General features: G+C 49.9%; 1 non-coding gene across 1 annotated transcript; it reads right to left on the bottom strand.

The window, feature by feature from the left end:
• Positions 1-7719: 7719 nt before the first annotated feature.
• On the bottom strand, positions 7720-7806 carry TRNASTOP-UCA. Its single transcript has one exon. It is a non-coding gene; the product is annotated as a tRNA-Sec (tRNA).
• Positions 7807-24715: the final 16909 nt, after the last annotated feature.

A 24715-nucleotide genomic window follows, 5' to 3' on the forward strand; every position in this document is an offset into this window, starting at 1 on the left:
CCGCCCTGCGCTGACACCGGATATAGGGGCACACCGCCCTGCGCTGACACAGGATATAGGGGCACACCGCCCTGCGCTGACACAGGATATAGGGGCACACCGCCCTGCGCTGACACAGGATATAGGGGCACACCGCCCTGCGCTGACACCGGATATAGGAGCACACCGCCCTGCGCTGACACCGGATATAGGAGCACACCGCCCTGCGCTGACACCGGATATAGGGGCACACCGCCCTGCGCTGACACAGGATATAGGGGCACACCGCCCTGCGCTGACACAGGATATAGGGGCACACCGCCCTGCGCTGACACAGGATATAGGGGCACACCGCCCTGCGCTGACACAGGATATAGGGGCACACCGCCCTGCGCTGACACAGGATATAGGGGCACACCGCCCTGCGCTGACACCGGATATAGGAGCACACCGCCCTGCGCTGACACCGGATATAGGGGCACACCGCCCTGCGCTGACACAGGATATAGGGGCACACCGCCCCGCGCTGACACAGGATATAGGGGCACACCGCCCTGCGCTGACACTGGATATAGGGGCACACCGCCCTGCGCTGACACTGGATATAGGAGCACACCGCCCTGCGCTGACACCGGATATAGGGGCACACCGCCCTGCGCTGACACAGGATATAGGGGCACACCGCCCTGCGCTGACACCGGATATAGGGGCACACCGCCCTGCGCTGACACAGGATATAGGGGCACACCGCCCTGCGCTGACACAGGATATAGGGGCACACCGCCCTGCGCTGACACAGGATATAGGGGCACACCGCCCTGCGCTGACACCGGATATAGGGGCACACCGCCCTGCGCTGACACAGGATATAGGGGCACACCGCCCTGCGCTGACACAGGATATAGGGGCACACCGCCCTGCACTGACACCGGATATAGGGGCACACCGCCCTGCACTGACACCGGATATAGGGGCACACCGCCCTGCACTGACACCGGATATAGGGGCACACCGCCCTGCACTGACACCGGATATAGGGGCACACCGCCCTGCGCTGACACCGGATATAGGGGCACACCGCCCTGCACTGACACCGGATATAGGGGCACACCGCCCTGCACTGACACCGGATATAGGGGCACACCGCCCTGCACTGACACCGGATATAGGGGCACACCGCCCTGCGCTGACACCGGATATAGGGGCACACCGCCCTGCGCTGACACCGGATATAGGGGCACACCGCCCTGCGCTGACACAGGATATAGGGGCACACCGCCCTGCACTGACACCGGATATAGGGGCACACCGCCCTGCGCTGACACCGGATATAGGGGCACACCGCCCTGCGCTGACACAGGATATAGGGGCACACCGCCCTGCGCTGACACCGGATATAGGGGCACACCGCCCTGCGCTGACACAGGATATAGGGGCACACCGCCCTGCGCTGACACAGGATATAGGGGCACACCGACCTGCACTGACACAGGATATAGGGGCACACCGCCCTGCGCTGACACAGGATATAGGAGCACACCGCCCTGCACTGACACCGGATATAGGGGCACACCATCCTGCACCGACATCGAATATAGGGGCACACCGCCCTGCACCGACACCGGACATTAGGGCACACCGCCCTGCACTGACACCGGATATAGGGGCACACCGCCCTGCACTGACACCGGATATAGGGGCACACCGCCCTGCACTGACACCGGATATAGGGGCACACCGCCCTGTACTGACACCGGATATAGGGGCACACCGCCCTGCGCTGACACAGGATATAGGGGCACACCGCCCTGCGCTGACACCGGATATAGGGGCACACCGCCCTGCACTGACACCGGATATAGGGGCACACCGCCCTGCGCTGACACAGGATATAGGGGCACACCGCCCTGCGCTGACACAGGATATAGGGGCACACCGCCCTGCGCTGACACAGGATATAGGGGCACACCGCCCTGCACTGACACCGGATATAGGGGCACACCGCCCTGCACTGACACCGGATATAGGGGCACACCGCCCTGCGCTGACACAGGATATAGGGGCACACCGCCCTGCGCTGACACAGGATATAGGGGCACACCGCCCTGCGCTGACACAGGATATAGGGGCACACCGCCCTGCGCTGACACAGGATATAGGGGCACACCGCCCTGCACTGACACCGGATATAGGGGCACACCGCCCTGCACTGACACCGGATATAGGGGCACACCGCCCTGCGCTGACACAGGATATAGGGGCACACCGCCCTGCACTGACACCGGATATAGGGGCACACCGCCCTGCACTGACACCGGATATAGGGGCACACCGCCCTGCGCCGACACCGGATATAGGGGCACACCGACCTGCGCCGACACAGGATATAGGGGCACACCGCCCTGCACCGACACCGGATATAGGGGCACACCGACCTGCGCCGACACAGGATATAGGGGCACACCGCCCTGCACCGACACCGGATATAGGGGCACACCGACCTGCGCTGACACAGGATATAGGAGCACACCGCCCTGCGCTGACACAGGATATAGGAGCACACCGCCCTGCGCTGACACCGGATATAGAGGCACACCGCCCTGCACCGACATCGGATATCCTGCACCGACACCGGACATTAGGGCACACCGCCCTGCACTGACACTGCACATTTGGGCACACCGCCCTGCACTGACACCGGATATAGGGGCACACCGCCCTGCGCTGACACAGGATATAGGGGCACACCGACCTGCGCTGACACAGGATATAGGGGCACACCGACCTGCGCTGACACAGGATATAGGGGCACACCGCCCTGCGCTGACACAGGATATAGGAGCACACCATCCTGCACCGACATCGAATATAGGGGCACACCGCCCTGCACCGACAACGGATATAGGGGCACACCGACCTGCGCCGACACAGGATATAGGGGCACACCGCCCTGCACCGACACCGGATATAGGGGCACACCGACCTGCGCTGACACAGGATATAGGGGCACACCGACCTGCGCTGACACAGGATATAGGGGCACACCGACCTGCGCTGACACAGGATATAGGAGCACACCGCCCTGCACCGACACCGGACATTAGGGCACACCGCCCTGCACTGACACCGGATATAGGGGCACACCGCCCTGCGCTGACACCGGATATAGGGGCACACCGCCCTGCGCTGACACCGGATATAGGGGCACACCGACCTGCGCTGACACAGGATATAGGGGCACACCGACCTGCGCTAACACAGGATATAGGGGCACACCGCCCTGCGCTGACACCGGATATAGGGGCACACCGCCCTGCGCTGACACCGGATATAGGGGCACACCGCCCTGCGCTGACACAGGATATAGGGGCACACCGACCTGCACTGACACCGGATATAGGGGCACACCGCCCTGCGCTGACACAGGATATAGGAGCACACCATCCTGCACTGACACCGGATATAGGGGCACACCGACCTGCGCTGACACAGGATATAGGGGCACACCGCCCTGCGCTGACACTGGATATAGGGGCACACCGCCCTGCACTGACACCGGATATAGGGGCACACCGCCCTGCGCTGACACAGGATATAGGAGCACACCATCCTGCACCGACATCGAATATAGGGGCACACCGCCCTGCGCTGACACCGGATATAGGGGCACACCGCCCTGCGCTGACACAGGATATAGGGCACACCGCCCTGCACTGACACCGGATATAGGGGCACACCGCCCTGCGCTGACACAGGATATAGGGGCACACCGCCCTGCGCTGACACAGGATATAGGGGCACACCGCCCTGCACTGACACCGGATATAGGGGCACACCGCCCTGCACTGACACCGGATATAGGGGCACACCGCCCTGCACTGACACAGGATATAGGGGCATACCGCCCTGCACTGACACCGGATATAGGGGCACACCGCCCTGCACTGACACCGGATATAGGGGCACACCGCCCTGCGCTGACACCGGATATAGGGGCACACCGACCTGCGCCGACACAGGATATAGGGGCACACCGCCCTGCGCTGACACGGGATATAGGGGCACACCGCCCTGCGCTGACACAGGATATAGGGGCACACCGCCCTGCACTGACACCGGATATAGGGGCACACCGCCCTGCACTGACACCGGATATAGGGGCACACCGCCCTGCGCTGACACCGGATATAGGGGCACACCGCCCTGCACTGACACCGGATATAGGGGCACACCGCCCTGCGCTGACACCGGATATAGAGGCACACCGCCCTGCACCGACATCGGATATAGGGGCACACCGCCCTGCACTGACACCGGATATATAATGTCAGCTCCCTACAGGCGTAAGCCTTCCACTTAACGTCCACACCTTACAGGCGGAGATCTTCCACATAATGTCCGATCCCTACAGGCGGATACCATCCACATAAGGTCCGCTCCCCACAGGTGGAGCCTCTATACATTATGTCCGCTGCCTACAGGCGGAGACCTTCCACATAAGGTCCGCTCCCAACAGGCGGAGGCCCTCCACATAACTTCGGCTCCCTACAGGTGGAGACCCTCCATATAACGTCCGCTCCCTACAGATAGAGAACCTCCACATATCGTCCGCTCCCTACAGGCGGAGGCCTTCCATATAACGTCCGCTCCTTACAGACGGAGACCCTACACATTACGTCCGCTTCTTATAGACGGAGACCCTCCACATAACGTCCGCACCCTACAGGCGGAGGCCTTCCACAAAACGTCTGCTCCTTAAAGGCGGAGACCTTCCACATAATGTCTGCTCCCTACAGGTGGAGACCTTCCACATATTGTCTGCTCCCTACAAGCGGAGACCCTCCACATAATGTCTGATCCCTACAGGCGGAGACCTTCCACACAACGTCCTCTCCCTACAGTCAGAGACTCTCCACTTTACGAGATGTATATCCTTAAAATACCCTTAAAAATAAAATATTTACACAGAGACTCTCCACTTTACGTCCTCTCCGTACAGGCGGAGACCCTCCACATAATGTCTGCTCCCTACAAGCGGAGACCCTCCACATAATGTCTGCTCCCTACAGGCGGAGGCCCTCCATATGCGTCCTCTCCCTACAGGCAGAGACCTTCCACACAACGTCCTCTCCCTACAGTCAGAGACTCTCCACATTACGTCCTCTCCCTACAGGCGGAGACCCTCCACATAACGTCTGATCCCTACAGGCGGAGGTCTTCCAAAAAACGTCCTGTCCCTACTGGCGGAGACCCTCCACATTACGTCCTCTCCCTACAGGCGGAGACCGTCTACATAACATCTGATCCCTACAGGCGGAGGCCTTCCACATAACTTCCTCTCCCTACAGGCGGAGACCCTCCACACAACGTCCTCTCCTTACAGGCGGAGACCCTCCACATAACGTCTGATCCCTACAGGCGGAGACCCTTCACACAACATCCTCTCCTTACAGGCGGAGACCCTCCACATAACGTCTGATCCCTACAGGCAGAGACCCTCCTCCACACAACGTTTTCTCCTTACAGGCGGAAACCCTCAACATTTCGTCCTCTCCCTACAGGCGGAGACCGTCCACATAACGTCCTCTCCCTACAGGCGGAGGCCTTCCACATAACGTCCTCTCCCTACTGGCAGAGACCCTCCACACAACGTCCTCTCCCTACAGTCGGAGACTCTCCAAATTACGTCCTCTCCCTACAGGCGGAGACCGTCCACATAACGTTTGATCCTTACAGGCGGAGGCCTTCCACATAATGTCCTTTACCTACAGGCGGAGACCCTCCACACAACGTCCTCTCCTTAAAGGTGGAGACCCTCTACATAACGTCTGATTCTTACAGGCGGAGGACTTCCACATTACGTCCTCTCCCTACAGGCGGAGACCTTCCACATAATGTCGGATGCCCACAGGCGGAGGCCTTCCACACAACGTCCTGTTATTACTGGTGGAGACCCTCCACATTACGTCCTCTCCCAACAGGCGGAGACCCTCCACATAACGTCTGATCCCTACAGGCGGAGGTCTTCCACAAAACGTCCTGTCCCTACTGGCAGAGACCCTCCACATTACGTCCTCTCCCTACAGGTGGAGACCGTCTACATAACATCTGATCCCTACAGGCGGAGGCCTTCCACATAACGTCCTCTCCCTACAGGCGGAGACCCTCCACACAACGTCCTCTCCTTACAGGCGGAGACCCTCCACATAACGTCTGATCCCTACAGGCGGAGACCCTTCACACAACATATTCTCCTTACAGGCGGAGACCCTCCACATAACGTCTGATCCCTACAGGCAGAGACCCTCCTCCACACAACGTTTTCTCCTTACAGGCGGAGACCGTCCACATAACGTCTGATCCCTACAGGCGGAGGCCTTCCACATAACGTCCTCTCCCTACAGGCAGAGACCCTCCACACAACGTCCTCTCCCTACAGTCGGAGACTCTCCAAATTACGTCCTCTCCCTACAGGCGGAGGCCCTCCACATATTGTCTGGTCCCTACAGGCGGAGGCCCTCCACACAACGTCTTCTCCCTACAGGTGGAGACCGTCAACATATTGTCTGGTTTCTACAGGCGGAGACCCTCCACATAACGTCTGATCCCTACAGGCGGAGACCCTTCACACAACATATTCTCCTTACAGGCGGAGACCCTCCACATAACGTCTGATCCCTACAGGCAGAGACCCTCCTCCACACAACGTTTTCTCCTTACAGGCGGAGACCGTCCACATAACGTCTGATCCCTACAGGCGGAGACCTTCCACATAACGTCCTCTCCCTACAGGCAGAGACCCTCCACACAACGTCCTCTCCCTACAGTCGGAGACTCTCCAAATTACGTCCTCTCCCTACAGGCGGAGGCCCTCCACATATTGTCTGGTCCCTACAGGCGGAGGCCCTCCACACAACGTCTTCTCCCTACAGGTGGAGACCGTCAACATATTGTCTGGTTTCTACAGGCGGAGACCCTCCACAGAACGTCTGATCCCCACAGGCGGAAACCCTCCACATATTGTCTGATCCCTACAGGCGAAGGCCTTCCACATAACGTGCTCTCCCTACAGGCGGAGACCCTCCACACAACGTTGTCTCCCCACAGGCGGAGACTCTCCACTTTACGTCCTCTCCCTACAGGCGGAGACCCTTCACACAATGTCCTCTCCCTACAGGCGGAGACCCTTCACACAATGTCCTCTCCCTACAGGTGGAGACCCTCCACATTACGACCTCTTCCTACAGATGGAGACCCTCCACACAACGTCCTCTCCCTACAGTCAGAGACCCTCCACATAATGTCTGCTCCCTACAGGCGGAGACCCTCCACACAACGTCCTGCCCCTACAGGCGGAGACCCTCCACATAACGTCTGCTCCCTACAGTCAGAGACCCTCCACACATAACGTCTGCTCCCTACAGTCAGAGACCCTCCACACATAATGTCTGCTCCCTACAGTCAGAGACCCTCCACATAATGTCTGGTCCCTACAGGCGGAGACCCTCCACACAACGTCCTCTCCCTACAGTCAGAGACCCTCCACACATAACGTCTGCTCCCTACAGGCGGAGACCCTCCACACAACGTGCTGCCCCTACAGGTGGAGACCCTCCACATTACGACCTCTCCCTACAGGCAGAGACCCTCCATATAACACACAGTGGTATATCGGGCTCCAGGTAAAAAGTCAGAGGGTCTCGCTATTTAGAGGTAGGGGGTGGAGCTAGAGCCTGGCCCCGCCCGGAGGGTGGAATTGAACCACTCTGTCCTTCGACAGCTACAGGTTTGAAGCCTGCACCCCAGACCACTGAGGATCATCCGGGCGGAGAAGAAGATGGCCGCCCCGCTATATAAAGGCCTGAGGACCAGAGCAGCTTGACTCAGGGAGAGATCTGTGGGGCCGGTCACTGTCCCAGAAGGAGCTCCTGACCGGGCGACTGTCGGCTCCTCCAGTGACTCCATGTAACTACAGTGGTCGGAGAAACCAGAAGGAAACAGGGGAGGGGCGTATGCTAATCGCCGCAGTGCATACTGGGCCGCAAGGAGACCTGAAAGGACGTGGGCGGGGCTAGAGCGGTGACGTAGTGGTCGTGTCTGTACAGGCCTGAGGGAGCAATGCTCTGCGGGGATAATGGCGGTGACTGTGGAGACGCTCTGCAGCAGCGGGGTCAGACTGAGTCAGAGAGAGCGCGTCAGAGGAGGTGACGGCTGAGAACAGCCCGGAGCAGGAATAGCTGCGGTGACGTGTGAGGAGGACGCAGGGAAGTGTCACCCATAGCAACCGACGGGCGGGAGGGGGTCACCCATAGCAACCGGCCTGCAGAATAGTATCACCCTATCAACCGGCCTGCAGAATGGTATCACCCATAGCAACCGGCCTGCAGAATGGTATCACCCATAGTAACCGGCCTGCAGAATGGTATCACCCATAGCAACCGGCCTGCAGAATGGTATCACCCATAGTAACCGGCCTGCAGAATGGTATCACCCATAGTAACCGGCCTGCAGAATGGTATCACCCATAGTAACCTGACTGCAAAATGGTATCACCCATAGTAACCTGATTGCAGAATGGTATCACCCATAGCAACCTGACTGCAAAATGGTATCACCCATAGCAACCGGCCTGCAGAATGGTATCACCCTATCAACCGGCCTGCAGAATGGTATCACCCATAGCAACCAGCCTGCAGAATGGTATCACCCATAGTAACCTGACTGCAGAATGGTATCACCCATAGTAACCTGACTGCAAAATGGTATCACCCATAGTAACCTGACTGCAGAATGGTATCACCCATAGTAACCTGACTGCAAAATGGTATCACCCATAGTAACCTGACTGCAGAATGGTATCACCCATAGTAACCTGACTGCAGAATGGTATCACCCATAGCAACCTGACTGCAGAATGGTATCACCCATAGCAACCTGACTGCAGAATGGTATCACCCATAGTAACCTGACTGCAGAATGGTATCACCCATAGTAACCTGACTGCAAAATGGTATCACCCATAGTAACCTGACTGCAGAATGGTATCACCCATAGTAACCTGACTGCAGAATGGTATCACCCATAGCAACCTGACTGCAGAATGGTATCACCCATAGCAACCGGCCTGCAGAATGGTATCACCCATAGTAACCTGACTGCAGAATGGTATCACCCATGGCAACCTGACTGCAGAATGGTATCACCCATAGCAACCTGACTGCAGAATGGTATCACCCATAGTAACCTGACTGCAGAATGGTATCACCCATAGCAACCTGACTGCAGAATGGTATCACCCATAGAAACCTGACTGCAGAATGGTATCACCCATAGCAACCTGACTGCAGAATGGTATCACCCATAGTAACCTGACTGCAGAATGGTATCACCCATAGCAACCTGACTGCAAAATGGTATCACCCATAGTAACCTGACTGCAGAATGGTATCACCCATAGTAACCTGACTGCAGAATGGTATCACCCATAGCAACCTGACTGCAGAATGGTATCACCCATAGCAACCTGACTGCAGAATGGTATCACCCATAGTAACCTGACTGCAGAATGGTATCACCCATAGCAACCTGACTGCAGAATGGTATCACCCTATCAACCGGCCTGCAGAATGGTATCACCCTATCAACCGGCCTGCAGAATGGTATCACCCATAGCAACCGACCTGCAGAATGGTATCACCCATAGCAACCTGACTGCAAAATGGTATCACCCATAGTAACCTGACTGCAGAATGGTATCACCCATAGTAACCTGACTGCAGAATGGTATCACCCATAGTAACCTGACTGCAAAATGGTATCACCCATAGTAACCTGACTGCAGAATGGTATCACCCATAGCAACCTGACTGCAAAATGGTATCACCCATAGTAACCTGACTGCAGAATGGTATCACCCATAGTAACCTGACTGCAGAATGGTATCACCCATAGCAACCTGACTGCAGAATGGTATCACCCATAGTAACCTGACTGCAGAATGGTATCACCCATAGTAACCTGACTGCAGAATGGTATCACCCATAGTAACCTGACTGCAGAATGGTATCACCCATAGCAACCTGACTGCAGAATGGTATCACCCATAGTAACCTGACTGCAGAATGGTATCACCCATAGTAACCTGACTGCAGAATGGTATCACCCATAGCAACCTGACTGCAGAATGGTATCACCCATAGTAACCTGACTGCAGAATGGTATCACCCATAGCAACCTGACTGCAAGATGGAGTCAGAACTGCCAATAACACAAAATAAACGTCATCTGCTGCAGTCAGAGAACCCCTTTATCTGCATCTACAGGATAAACGTCATCTGCTGCAGTCAGAGAACCCCTTTATCTGTATCTACAGGATAAACGTCATCCGCTGCAGTCAGAGAACCCCTTTATCTGTATCTACAGGATAAACGTCATCTGCTGCAGTCAGAGAACCCCTTTATCTATATCTACAGGATAAACGACATCCGCTGCAGTCAGAGAACCCCTTTATCTGCATCTACAGGATAAACGTCATCTGCTGCAGTCAGAGAACCCCTTTATCTGTATCTACAGGATAAACGTCATCTGCTGCAGTCAGAGAACCCCTTTATCTGCATCTACAGGATAAACGTCATCTGCTGCAGTCAGAGAACCCCTTTATCTGTATCTACAGGATAAACGTCATCTGCTGCAGTCAGAGAACCCCTTTATCTGTATCTACAGGATAAACGTCATCCGCTGCAGTCAGAGAACCCCTTTATCTGTATCTACAGGATAAACGTCATCTGCTGCAGTCAGAGAACCCCTTTATCTGTATCTACAGGATAAACTTCATCTGCTGCAGTCAGAGAACCCCTTTATCATCATCTACAGGATAAACGTCATCTGCTGCAGTCAGAGAACCCCTTTATCTGTATCTACAGGATAAACGTCATCTGCTGCAGTCAGAGAACCCCTTTATCTGTATCTACAGGATAAACTTCATCTGCTGCAGTCAGAGAACCCCTTTATCATCATCTACAGGATAAACGTCATCCGCTGCAGTCAGAGAACCCCTTTATCTGTATCTACAGGATAAACGTCATCTGCTGCGGTCAGAGAACCCCTTTATCTGTATCTACAGGATAAAGGTCATCTGCTGCGGTCAGAGAACCCCTTTATCTGCATCTACAGGATAAACCTCATCTGCTGCAGTCAGAGAACCCCTTTATCTGTATCTACAGGATAAACGTCATCTGCTGCAGTCAGAGAACCCCTTTATCTGTATCTACAGGATAAACGTCATCTGCTGCGGTCAGAGAACCCCTTTATCTGTATCTACAGGATAAACGTCATCTGCTGCAGTCAGAGAACCCCTTTATCTATATCTACAGGATAAACGTCATCCGCTGCAGTCAGAGAACCCCTTTATCTGTATCTACAGGGTAAACGTCATCTTCTGCAGTCAGAGAATCCCTTTATCTGCATCTACAGGATAAACGTCATCTGCAGTCAGAGAACCCCTTTATCTGTATCTACAGGATAAACGACATCTGCTGCAGTCAGAGAACCCCTTTATCTGTATCTACAGGATAAACGTCATCTGCTGCAGTCAGAGAACCCCTTTATCTATATCTACAGGATAAACGACATCTGCTGCAGTCAGAGAACCCCTTTATCTGTATCTACAGGATAAACGTCATCCGCTGCAGTCAGAGAACCCCTTTATCATCATCTACAGGATAAGCGTCATCTGCTGCAGTCAGAGAACCCCTTTATCATCATCTACAGGATAAACGTCATCTGCTGCAGTTAGAGAACCCCTTTATCTGTATCTACAGGATAAACGTCATCTGCTGCAGTCAGAGAACCCCTTTATCATCATCTACAGGATAAACGTCATCTGCTGCGGTCAGAGAACCCCTTTATCTGTATCTACAGGATAAACGTCATCTGCTGCGGTCAGAGAACCCCTTTATCTGTATCTACAGGATAAACGTCATCTGCTGCAGTCAGAGAACCCCTTTATCTGCATCTACAGGATAAACGTCATCTGCTGCAGTTAGAGAACCCCTTTATCTGTATCTACAGGATAAACGTCATCTGCTGCAGTCAGAGAACCCCTTTATCATCATCTACAGGATAAGCGTCATCTGTGCAGTCAGAGAACCCCTTTATCTGTATCTACAGGATAAACGTCATCTGCTGCAGTCAGAGAACCCCTTTATCTGTATCTACAGGATAAACGTCATCCACTGCAGTCAGAGAACCCCTTTATCTGTATCTACAGGATAAACGTCATCTGCTGCAGTCAGAGAACCCCTTTATCTGTATCTACAGGATAAACGTCATCTGCTGCAGTCAGAGAACCCCTTTATCTGTATCTACAGGATAAACGTCATCTGCTGCAGTCAGAGAACCCCTTTATCATCATCTACAGGATAAACGTCATCTGCTGCAGTCAGAGAACCCCTTTATCATCATCTACAGGATAAACGTCATCTGCTGCGGTCAGAGAACCCCTTTATCTGTATCTACAGGATAAACGTCATCTGCTGCAGTCAGAGAACCCCTTTATCTGTATCTACAGGATAAACGTCATCTGCTGCAGTCAGAGAACCCCTTTATCTGCATCTACAGGATAAACGTCATCTGCTGCAGTCAGAGAACCCCTTTATCTGCATCTACAGGATAAACGTCATCTGCTGCGGTCAGAGAACCCCTTTATCTGTATCTACAGGATAAACGTCATCCGCTGCAGTCAGAGAACCCCTTTATCTGTATCTACAGGATAAACGCCATCTGCTGCAGTCAGAGAACCCCTTTATCATCATCTACAGGATAAACGACATCTGCTGCAGTCAGAGAACCCCTTTATCATCATCTACAGGATAAACGTCATCTGCTGCAGTCAGAGAACCCCTTTATCTGTATCTACAGGATAAACGTCATCTGCTGCGGTCAGAGAACCCCTTTATCTGTATCTACAGGATAAACGTCATCCGCTGCAGTCAGAGAACCCCTTTATCTGTATCTACAGGATAAACGCCATCTGCTGCAGTCAGAGAACCCCTTTATCATCATCTACAGGATAAACGACATCTGCTGCAGTCAGAGAACCCCTTTATCATCATCTACAGGATAAACGTCATCTGCTGCGGTCAGAGAACCCCTTTATCTGTATCTACAGGATAAACGTCATCTGCTGCAGTCAGAGAACCCCTTTATCTGTATCTACAGGATAAACGTCATCTGCAGTCAGAGAACCCCTTTATCTGTATCTACAGGATAAACGTCATCTGCTGCGGTCAGAGAACCCCTTTATCTGTATCTACAGGATAAACGCCATCTGCTGCAGTCAGAGAACCCCTTTATCTGTATCTACAGGATAAACGTCATCTGCGGCAGTCAGAGAACCCCTTTATCTGTATCTACAGGATAAACGTCATCTGCTGCAGTCAGAGAACCCCTTTATCATCATCTACAGGATAAACGTCATCTGTGCAGTCAGAGAACCCCTTTATCTGTATCTACAAGATAAACGTCATCTGCTGCAGTCAGAGAACCCCTTTATCTGTATCTACAGGATAAACGTCATCTGCTGCGGTCAGAGAACCCCTTTATCTGTATCTACAGGATAAACGTCATCTGCTGCGGTCAGAGAACCCCTTTATCTGTATCTACAGGATAAACGCCATCTGCTGCAGTCAGAGAACCCCTTTATCTGTATCTACAGGATAAACGTCATCTGCGGCAGTCAGAGAACCCCTTTATCTGTATCTACAGGATAAACGTCATCCGCTGCAGTCAGAGAACCCCTTTATCTGTATCTACAGGATAAACGTCATCTACTGCAGTCAGAGAACCCCTTTATCTGTATCTACAGGATAAACGTCATCCGCTGCAGTCAGAGAACCCCTTTATCTGTATCTACAGGATAAACGTCATCTACTGCAGTCAGAGAACCCCTTTATCTGTATCTACAGGATAAACGTCATCTGCGGCAGTCAGAGAACCCCTTTATCATCATCTACAGGATAAACGTCATCTGCTGCAGTCAGAGAACCCCTTTATCTGTATCTACAGGATAAACGTCATCTGCTGCAGTCAGAGAACCCCTTTATCTGTATCTACAGGATAAACGTCATCTGCTGCGGTCAGAGAACCCCTTTATCTGTATCTACAGGATAAACGTCATCCGCTGCAGTCAGAGAACCCCTTTATCTGTATCTACAGGATAAACGTCATCTACTGCAGTCAGAGAACCCCTTTATCTGTATCTACAGGATAAACGTCATCTGCTGCAGTCAGAGAACCCCTTTATCTGCATCTACAGGATAAACGTCATCTGCTGCAGTCAGAGAACCCCTTTATCTGTATCTACAGGATAAACGTCATCTGCCGCAGTCAGAGAACCCCTTTATCATCATCTACAGGATAAACGTCATCTGCTGCAGTCAGAGAACCCCTTTATCATCATCTACAGGATAAACGTCATCTGCTGCAGTCAGAGAACCCCTTTATCTGTATCTACAGGATAAACGTCATCTGCCGCAGTCAGAGAACCCCTTTATCATCATCTACAGGATAAACGTCACCTGCTGCAGTCAGAGAACCCCTTTATCTGTATCTACAGGATAAACGTCATCTGCGGCAGTCAGAGAACCCCTTTATCTGTATCTACAGGATAAACGTCATCTGCTGCAGTCAGAGAACCCCTTTATCTGTATCTACAGGATAAACGTCATCCGCTGCAGTCAGAGAACCCCTTTATCTGTATCTACAGGATAAACGTCATCTGCGGCAGTCAGAGAACCCCTTTATCTGTATCTACAGGATAAACGTCATCCGCTGCAGTCAGAGAACCCCTTTATCTGTATCTACAGGATAAACGTCATCTGCTGCGGTCAGAGAACCCCTTTATCTGTATCTACAGGGTAAACGTCATCTGCTGCAGTCAGAGAACCCCTTTATCTGTATCTACAGGATAAACGTCATCCGCTGCAGTCAGAGAACCCCTTTATCTGTATCTACAGGATAAACGTCATCTGCTGCAGTCAGAGAACCCCTTTATCATCATCTACAGGATAAACGTCATCTGCTGCAGTCAAAGAACCCCTTTATCATCATCTACAGGATAAACGTCATCTGCTGCAGTCAGAGAACCCCTTTATCTGTATCTACAGGATAAACATCATCCGCTGCAGTCAGAGAACCCCTTTATCTGTATCTACAGGATAAACGTCATCTGCTGCAGTCAGAGAACCCCTTTATCATCATCTACAGGATAAACGTCATCTGCTGCAGTCAAAGAACCCCTTTATCATCATCTACAGGATAAACGTCATCTGCTGCAGTCAGAGAACCCCTTTATCTGTATCTACAGGATAAACGTCATCTGCTGCAGTCAGAGAACCCCTTTATCATCATCTACAGGATAAATGTCATCTGCTGCAGTCAGAGAACCCCTTTATCATCATCTACAGGATAAACGTCATCTGCTGCGGTCAGAGAACCCCTTTATCTGTATCTACAGGATAAACGCCATCTGCTGCAGTCAGAGAACCCCTTTATCATCATCTACAGGATAAACGTCATCTGCTGCAGTCAGAGAACCCCTTTATCTGTATCTACAGGATAAACGACATCTGCTGCAGTCAGAGAATCCCTTTATCTGTATCTACAGGATAAATGTCATCTGCTGCAGTCAGAGAACCCCTTTATCTGTATCTACAGGATAAACGTCATCTGCTGCAGTCAGAGAACCCCTTTATCTGCATCTACAGGATAAACGCCATCTGCTTCAGTCAGAGAACCCCTTTATCATCATCTACAGGATAAACGTCATCTGCTGCAGTCAGAGAACCCCTTTATCTGTATCTACAGGATAAGCGTCATCTGTGCAGTCAGAGAACCCCTTTATCTGTATCTACAGGATAAACGTCATCCGCTGCAGTCAGAGAACCCCTTTATCTGTATCTACAGGATAAACGTCATCTGCTGCAGTCAGAGAACCCCTTTATCATCATCTACAGGATAAACGTCATCTGCTGCGGTCAGAGAACCCCTTTATCTGTATCTACAGGATAAACGTCATCTGCTGCGGTCAGAGAACCCCTTTATCTGTATCTACAGGATAAACGCCATCTGCTGCAGTCAGAGAACCCCTTTATCATCATCTACAGGAAAAACGTCATCTGCTGCACTCAGAGAACCCCTTTATCTGTATCTACAGGATAAACGTCATCTGCTGCGGTCAGAGAACCCCTTTATCTGTATCTACAGGATAAACGTCATCCGCTGCAGTCAGAGAACCCCTTTATCTGTATCTACAGGATAAACGTCATCTGCTGCAGTCAGAGAACCCCTTTATCATCATCTACAGGATAAACGTCATCTGCTGCAGTCAGAGAACCCCTTTATCTGTATCTACAGGATAAACGTCATCTGCCGCAGTCAGAGAACCCCTTTATCTGTATCTACAGGATAAACGTCATCTGCTGCAGTCAGAGAACCCCTTTATCATCATCTACAGGATAAACGTCATCTGCTGCAGTCAGAGAACCCCTTTATCTGTATCTACAGGATAAACGTCATCTGCTGCAGTCAGAGAACCCCTTTATCTGCATCTACAGGATAAACGTCATCTGCTGCAGTTAGAGAACCCCTTTATCTGTATCTACAGGATAAACGTCATCTGCTGCAGTCAGAGAACCCCTTTATCATCATCTACAGGATAAGCGTCATCTGTGCAGTCAGAGAACCCCTTTATCTGTATCTACAGGATAAACGTCATCTGCTGCAGTCAGAGAACCCCTTTATCTGTATCTACAGGGTAAACGTCATCTGCTTCAGTCAGAGAACCCCTTTATCATCATATACAGGATAAACGTCATCTGCTGCAGTCTGAGAACCCCTTTATCTGCATCTACAGGATAAACGTCATCTGCTTCAGTCAGAGAACCCCTTTATCATCATCTACAGGATAAACGTCATCTGCTGCGGTCAGAGAACCCCTTTATCTGTATCTACAGGATAAACGTCATCTGCTGCAGTCAGAGAACCCCTTTATCTGCATCTACAGGATAAACGACATCTGCTGCAGTCAGAGAACCCCTTTATCTGCATCTAAAGGATAAACGTCATCTGCTTCAGTCAGAGAACCCCTTTATCATCATCTACAGGATAAACGTAATCTGCTGCGGTCAGAGAACCCCTTTATCTGCATCTACAGGATAAACGTCATCTGCTGCAGTCAGAGAACCCCTTTATCTGTATCTACAGGATAAACGTCATCTGCTGCAGTCAGAGAACCCCTTTATCTGCATCTACAGGATAAACGTCATCTGCTGCAGTCAGAGAACCCCTTTATCTATATCTACAGGATAAACGTAATCTGCTGCAGTCAGAGAACCCCTTTATCTGTATCTACAGGATAAACGTCATCTGCTGCGGTCAGAGAACCCCTTTATCTGTATCTACAGGATAAACGCCATCTGCTGCAGTCAGAGAACCCCTTTATCTGTATCTACAGGATAAACGTCATCTGCGGCAGTCAGAGAACCCCTTTATCTGTATCTACAGGATAAACGTCATCCGCTGCAGTCAGAGAACCCCTTTATCTGTATCTACAGGATAAACGTCATCTACTGCACTCAGAGAACCCCTTTATCTATATCTACAGGATAAACGTCATCTGCTGCAGTCAGAGAACCCCTTTATCTGTATCTACAGGATAAACGTCTTCTGCTGCAGTCAGAGAACCACTTTATCTGCATCTACAGGATAAACGTCTTCTGCTGCAGTCAGAGAACCCCTTTATCTGCATCTACAGGATAAACGTCATCTACTGCAGTCAGAGAACCCCTTTATCTGTATCTACAGGATAAACGTCATCTGCTGCACTCAGAGAACCCCTTTATCTGTATCTACAGGATAAACGTCATCCGCTGCAGTCAGAGAACCCCTTTATCTGTATCTACAGGATAAACGTCATCTGCTGCAGTCAGAGAACCCCTTTATCATCATCTACAGGATAAACGTCATCTGCTGCAGTCAGAGAACCCCTTTATCTGTATCTACAGGATAAACGTCATCTGCTGCAGTCAGAGAACCCCTTTATCATCATCTACAGGATAAACATCATCCGCTGCAGTCAGAGAACCCCTTTATCTGTATCTACAGGATAAACGTCATCTGCTGCAGTCAGAGAACCCCTTTATCTGTATCTACAGGATAAACGTCATCCGCTGCAGTCAGAGAACCCCTTTATCTGCATCTACAGGATAAGCGTCATCTGTGCAGTCAGAGAACCCCTTTATCATCATCTACAGGATAAACGTCATCTGCTGCAGTCAGAGAACCCCTTTATCTGTATCTACAGGATAAACGTCATCTGCTGCAGTCAGAGAACCCCTTTATCTGTATCTACAGGGTAAACGTCATCTGCTTCAGTCAAAGAACCCCTTTATCATCATATACAGGATAAACGTCATCTGCTGCAGTCTGAGAACCCCTTTATCTGCATCTACAGGATAAACGTCATCTGCTTCAGTCAGAGAACCCCTTTATCATCATCTACAGGATAAACGTCATCTGCTGCGGTCAGAGAACCCCTTTATCTGTATCTACAGGATAAACGTCATCTGCTGCAGTCAGAGAACCCCTTTATCTGCATCTACAGGATAAACGACATCTGCTGCAGTCAGAGAACCCCTTTATCTGCATCTACAGGATAAACGTCATCTGCTGCAGTCAGAGAACCCCTTTATCTGTATCTACAAGATAAACGTCATCTGCTGCACTCAGAGAACCCCTTTATCTGTATCTACAGGATAAACGTCATCCGCTGCAGTCAGAGAACCCCTTTATCTGTATCTACAGGATAAACGTCATCTGCTGCGGTCAGAGAACCCCTTTATCTGTATCTACAGGATAAACGTCATCTCCTGCGGTCAGAGAATCCCTTTATCTGCATCTACAGGATAAACGTCATCTGCTGCAGTCAGAGAACCCCTTTATCTGTATCTACAGGATAAACGTCATCTCCTGCGGTCAGAGAACCCCTTTATCATCATCTACAGGATAAACGTCATCTGTGCAGTCAGAGAACCCCTTTATCTGCATCTACAGGATAAACGTCATCTGTGCAGTCAGAGAACCCCTTTATCTGTATCTACAGGGTAAACGTCATCTGCTGCAGACAGAGAACCCCTTTATCTGTATCTACAGGATAAACGTCATCTGCTGCAGTCAGAGAACCACTTTATCTGTATCTACAGGATAAACGTCATCTGCTGCAGTCAGAGAACCCCTTTATCTGTATCTACAGGGTAAACGTCATCTGCTGCAGTCAGAGAACCCCTTTATCATCATCTACAGGATAAACTTCATCTGCTGCAGTCAGAGAATCCCTTTATCTGTATCTACAGGATAAACGTCATCTCCTGCGGTCAGAGAACCCCTTTATCATCATCTACAGGATAAACTTCATCTGCTGCAGTCAGAGAACCCCTTTATCTGTATCTACAGGATAAACGCCATCTGCTGCAGTCAGAGAACCCCTTTATCATCATCTACAGGATAAACGTCATCTGCTGCAGTCAGAGAACCCCTTTATCTGTATCTACAGGATAAACGTCATCCGCTGCAGTCAGAGAATCCCTTTATCTGTATCTACAGGATAAACGTCATCCGCTGCAGTCAGAGAACCCCTTTATCATCATCTACAGGATAAACGTCATCTGCTGCAGTCAGAGAACCCCTTTATCATCATCTACAGGATAAACGTCATCTGCTGCGGTCAGAGAATCCCTTTATCTGCATCTACAGGATAAACGTCATCTGCTGCAGTCAGAGAACCCCTTTATCTGTATCTACAGGATAAACGCCATCTGCTGCAGTCAGAGAACCCCTTTATCATCATCTACAGGATAAACGTCATCCGCTGCAGTCAGAGAACCCCTTTATCATCATCTACAGGATAAACGTCATCTGCCGCAGTCAGAGAACCCCTTTATCTGTATCTACAGGATAAACGTCATCTGCTGCAGACAGAGAACCCCTTTATCATCATCTACAGGATAAACGTCATCTGCTGCAGTCAGAGAACCCCTTTATCTATATCTACAGGATAAACGTCACCTGCTGCAGTCAGAGAACCCCTTTACCTGTATCAACAGGATAAACGTCATCTGCTGCAGTCAGAGAACCCCTTTATCTATATCTACAGGATAAACGTCATCTGCTGCAGTCAGAGAACCCCTTTATCTGTATCTACAGGATAAACGTCATCTGCTGCGGTCAGAGAACCCCTTTATCATCATCTACAGGATAAACGTCATCTGCCGCAGTCAGAGAACCCCTTTATCATCATCTACAGGATAAACGTCATCTGCTGCAGTCAGAGAACCCCTTTATCTATATCTACAGGATAAACGTCACCTGCTGCAGTCAGAGAACCCCTTTACCTGTATCAACAGGATAAACGTCATCTGCTGCAGTCAGAGAACCCCTTTATCTATATCTACAGGATAAACGTCATCTGCTGCAGTCAGAGAACCCCTTTATCTGTATCTACAGGATAAACGTCATCTGCTGCAGTCAGAGAACCCCTTTATCTGTATCTACAGGATAAACGTCATCTGCTGCAGTCAGAGAACCCCTTTATCTGTATCTACAGGATAAACGTCATCTGCTGCAGTCAGAGAACCCCTTTATCTGAATCTACAGGATAAACGTCATCTGCTGCAGTCAGAGAACCCCTTTATCATCATCTACAGGATAAACGTCATCCGCTGCGGTCAGAGAACCCCTTTATCTGCATCTACAGGATAAACGTCATCTGCTGCGGTCAGAGAACCCCTTTATCTGTATCTACAGGATAAACGTCATCTGCTGCAGTCAGAGAATCCCTTTATCATCATCTACAGGATAAACGTCATCTGCTGCAGTCAGAGAACCCCTTTATCATCATCTACAGGATAAACGTCATCTGCTGCAGTCAGAGAACCCCTTTATCTGTATCTACAGGATAAACGTCATCTGCTGCAGTCAGAGAATCCCTTTATCATCATCTACAGGATAAACGTCATCTGCTGCAGTCAGAGAACCCCTTTATCTGCATCTACAGGATAAACGTCATCTGCTGCAGTCAGAGAACCCCTTTATCTGTATCTACAGGGTAAACGTCATCTGCTGCAGACAGAGAACCCCTTTATCTGTATCTACAGGATAAACGTCATCTGCTGTAGTCAGAGAACCCCTTTATCTGTATCTACAGGATAAACGTCATCTGCGGCAGTCAGAGAACCCCTTTATCTGCATCTACAGGATAAACGTCATCTGCTGCAGTCAGAGAACCCCTTTATCTGTATCTACAGGATAAACGTCATCTGCTGCAGTCAGAGAACCCCTTTATCATCATCTACAGGATAAACGTCATCTGCTGCAGTCAGAGAACCCCTTTATCTGTATCTACAGGATAAACGTCATCTGCTGCAGTCAGAGAACCCCTTTATCATCATCTACAGGATAAGCGTCATCTGTGCAGTCAGAGAACCCCTTTATCATCATCTACAGGATAAGCGTCATCTGTGCAGTCAGAGAATCCCTTTATCATCATCTACAGGATAAACGTCATCTGCTGCAGTCAGAGAACCCCTTTATCTGTATCTACAGGATAAACGTCATCTGCTGCAGTCAGAGAATCCCTTTATCATCATCTACAGGATAAACGTCATCTGCTGCAGTCAGAGAACCCCTTTATCTGTATCTACAGGATAAACGTCATCTGCTGCAGTCAGAGAACCCCTTTATCTGAATCTACAGGATAAACGTCATCTGCTGCAGTCAGAGAACCCCTTTATCATCATCTACAGGATAAACGTCATCTGCTGCAGTCAGAGAACCCCTTTATCATCATCTACAGGATAAACGTCATCTGCTGCAGTCAGAGAACCCCTTTATCTGTATCTGCAGGATAAACGTCATCTGCTGCAGTCAGAGAACCCCTTTATCATCATCTACAGGATAAACGTCATCTGCTGCAGTCAGAGAACCCCTTTATCTGCATCTACAGGATAAACGTCATCTGCTGCAGTCAGAGAACCCCTTTATCTGTATCTACAGGATAAACGTCATCTGCTGCAGTCAGAGAACCCCTTTATCTGCATCTACAGGATAAACGTCATCTGCTGCAGTCAGAGAACCCCTTTATCTGTATCTACAGGATAAGCGTCATCTGCTGCAGTCAGAGAACCCTTTTATCATCATCTACAGGATAAGCGTCATCTGTGCAGTCAGAGAACCCCTTTATCTGTATCTACAGGATAAACGTCATCCGCTGCAGTCAGAGAACCCCTTTATCTGTATCTACAGGATAAACGTCATCTGCTGCAGTCAGAGAACCCCTTTATCTGTATCTACAAGATAAACGTCATCTGCTGCAGTCAGAGAACCCCTTTATCTGTATCAACAGGATAAACGTCATCTGCTGCAGTCAGAGAACCCCTTTATCTGTATCTACAGGATAAACGTCATCTGCTGCAGTCAGAGAACCCCTTTATCTGCATCTACAGGATAAACGTCATCCGCTGCAGTCAGAGAACCCCTTTATCTGTATCTACAGGATAAACGTCATCTGCTGCAGTCAGAGAACCCCTTAATCTGTATCTACAGGATAAACGTCATCTACTGCAGTCAGAGAACCCCTTTATCTGTATCTACAGGATAAACGTCATCTGCTGCACTCAGAGAACCCCTTTATCTGTATCTACAGGATAAACGTCATCTGCTGCAGTCAGAGAACCCCTTTATCTGTATCTACAGGATAAACGTCATCTGCTGCACTCAGAGAACCCCTTTATCTGTATCTACAGGATAAACGTCATCTACTGCAGTCAGAGAACCCCTTTATCTGTATCTACAGGATAAACGTCATCTGCTGCAGTCAGAGAACCCCTTTATCTGCATCTACAGGATAAACGTCATCTGCTGCAGTCAGAGAACCCCTTTATCTGTATCTACAGGATAAACATCATCCGCTGCAGTCAGAGAACCCCTTTATCTGTATCTACAGGATAAACGTCATCTGCTGCAGTCAGAGAACCCCTTTATCATCATCTACAGGATAAACCTCATCTGTGCAGTCAGAGAACCCCTTTATCTGTATCTACAGGATAAACGTCATCTGCTGCAGTCAGAGAACCCCTTTATCATCATCTACAGGATAAACGTCATCTGCCGCAGTCAGAGAACCCCTTTATCTGTAACTACAGGGTAAACGTCATCTGCCGCAATCAGAGAACCCCTTTATCTGTATCTACAGGATAAACGTCATCTGCTGCGGTCAGAGAACCCCTTTATCTATATCTACAGGATAAATGTCATCTGCTGCGGTCAGAGAACCCCTTTATCTGTATCTACAGGATAAACGTCATCTGCTGCAGTCAGAGAACCCCTTTATCTGCATCTACAGGATAAGCGTCATCTGCTGCAGTCAGAGAACCCCTTTATCTGTATCTACAGGATAAACGCCATCTGCTGCAGTCAGAGAACCCCTTTATCTGTATCTACAAGATAAACGTCATCTGCTGCAGTCAGAGAACCCCTTTATCTGTATCTACAGGATAAACGCCATCTGCTGCAGTCAGAGAACCCCTTTATCTGTATCTACAAGATAAACGTCATCTGCTGCAGTCAGAGAACCCCTTTATCTGTATCTACAGGATAAACGTCATCCGCTGCGGTCAGAGAACCCCTTTATCATCATCTACAGGATAAACGTCATCTGCTACGTTCAGAGAATCCCTTTATCATCATCTACAGGATAAACGTCATCTGTGCAGTCAGAGAACCCCTTTATCTGTATCTACAGGATAAACGTCATCCGCTGCAGTCAGAGAACCCCTTTATCATCATATACAGAATAAACGTAATCTGCTGCAGTCAGAGAACCCCTTTATCTGTATCTACAGGATAAACGTTATCTGCTGCAGTCAGAGAACCCCTTTATCTATATCTACAGGATAAACGTCATCTGCTGCAGTCAGAGAACCCCTTTATCTATATCTACAGGATAAACGTCATCTGCTGCAGTCAGAGAACCCCTTTATCTGTATCTACAGGATAAACGACATCTGCTGCAGTCAGAGAACTCCTTTATCTGAATCTACAGGATAAACGTCATCCACTGCAGTCAGAGAACCCCTTTATCTGTATCTACAGGATAAACGTCATCCGCTGCAGTCAGAGAACTCCTTTATCTGTATCTACAGGAAAAACGTCATCCGCTGCAGTCAGAGAACCCCTTTATCTGTATCTACAGGATAAACGTCATCCGCTGCAGTCAGAGAACCCCTTTATCTGTATCTACAGGATAAACGTCATCTGCTGCAGTCAGAGAACCCCTTTATCTATATCTACAGGATAAACGTCATCTGCTGCAGTCAGAGAATCCCTTTATCATCATCTACAGGATAAACGTCATCTGCTGCAGTCAGAGAACCCCTTTATCTGTATCTACAGGATAAACGTCATCTGCTGCAGTCAGAGAATCCCTTTATCATCATCTACAGGATAAACGTCATCTGCTGCAGTCAGAGAACCCCTTTATCTGTATCTACAGGATAAACGTCATCTGCTGCAGTCAGAGAATCCCTTTATCATCATCTACAGGATAACGTCATCTGCTGCAGTCAGAGAACCCCTTTATCTGTATCTACAGGATAAACGTCATCTGCTGCAGTCAGAGAACTCC

The sequence above is a fragment of the Bufo gargarizans genome, unplaced genomic scaffold (assembly GCF_014858855.1).
Source record: "Bufo gargarizans isolate SCDJY-AF-19 unplaced genomic scaffold, ASM1485885v1 original_scaffold_954_pilon, whole genome shotgun sequence".
Taxonomy (NCBI): domain Eukaryota; kingdom Metazoa; phylum Chordata; class Amphibia; order Anura; family Bufonidae; genus Bufo; species Bufo gargarizans.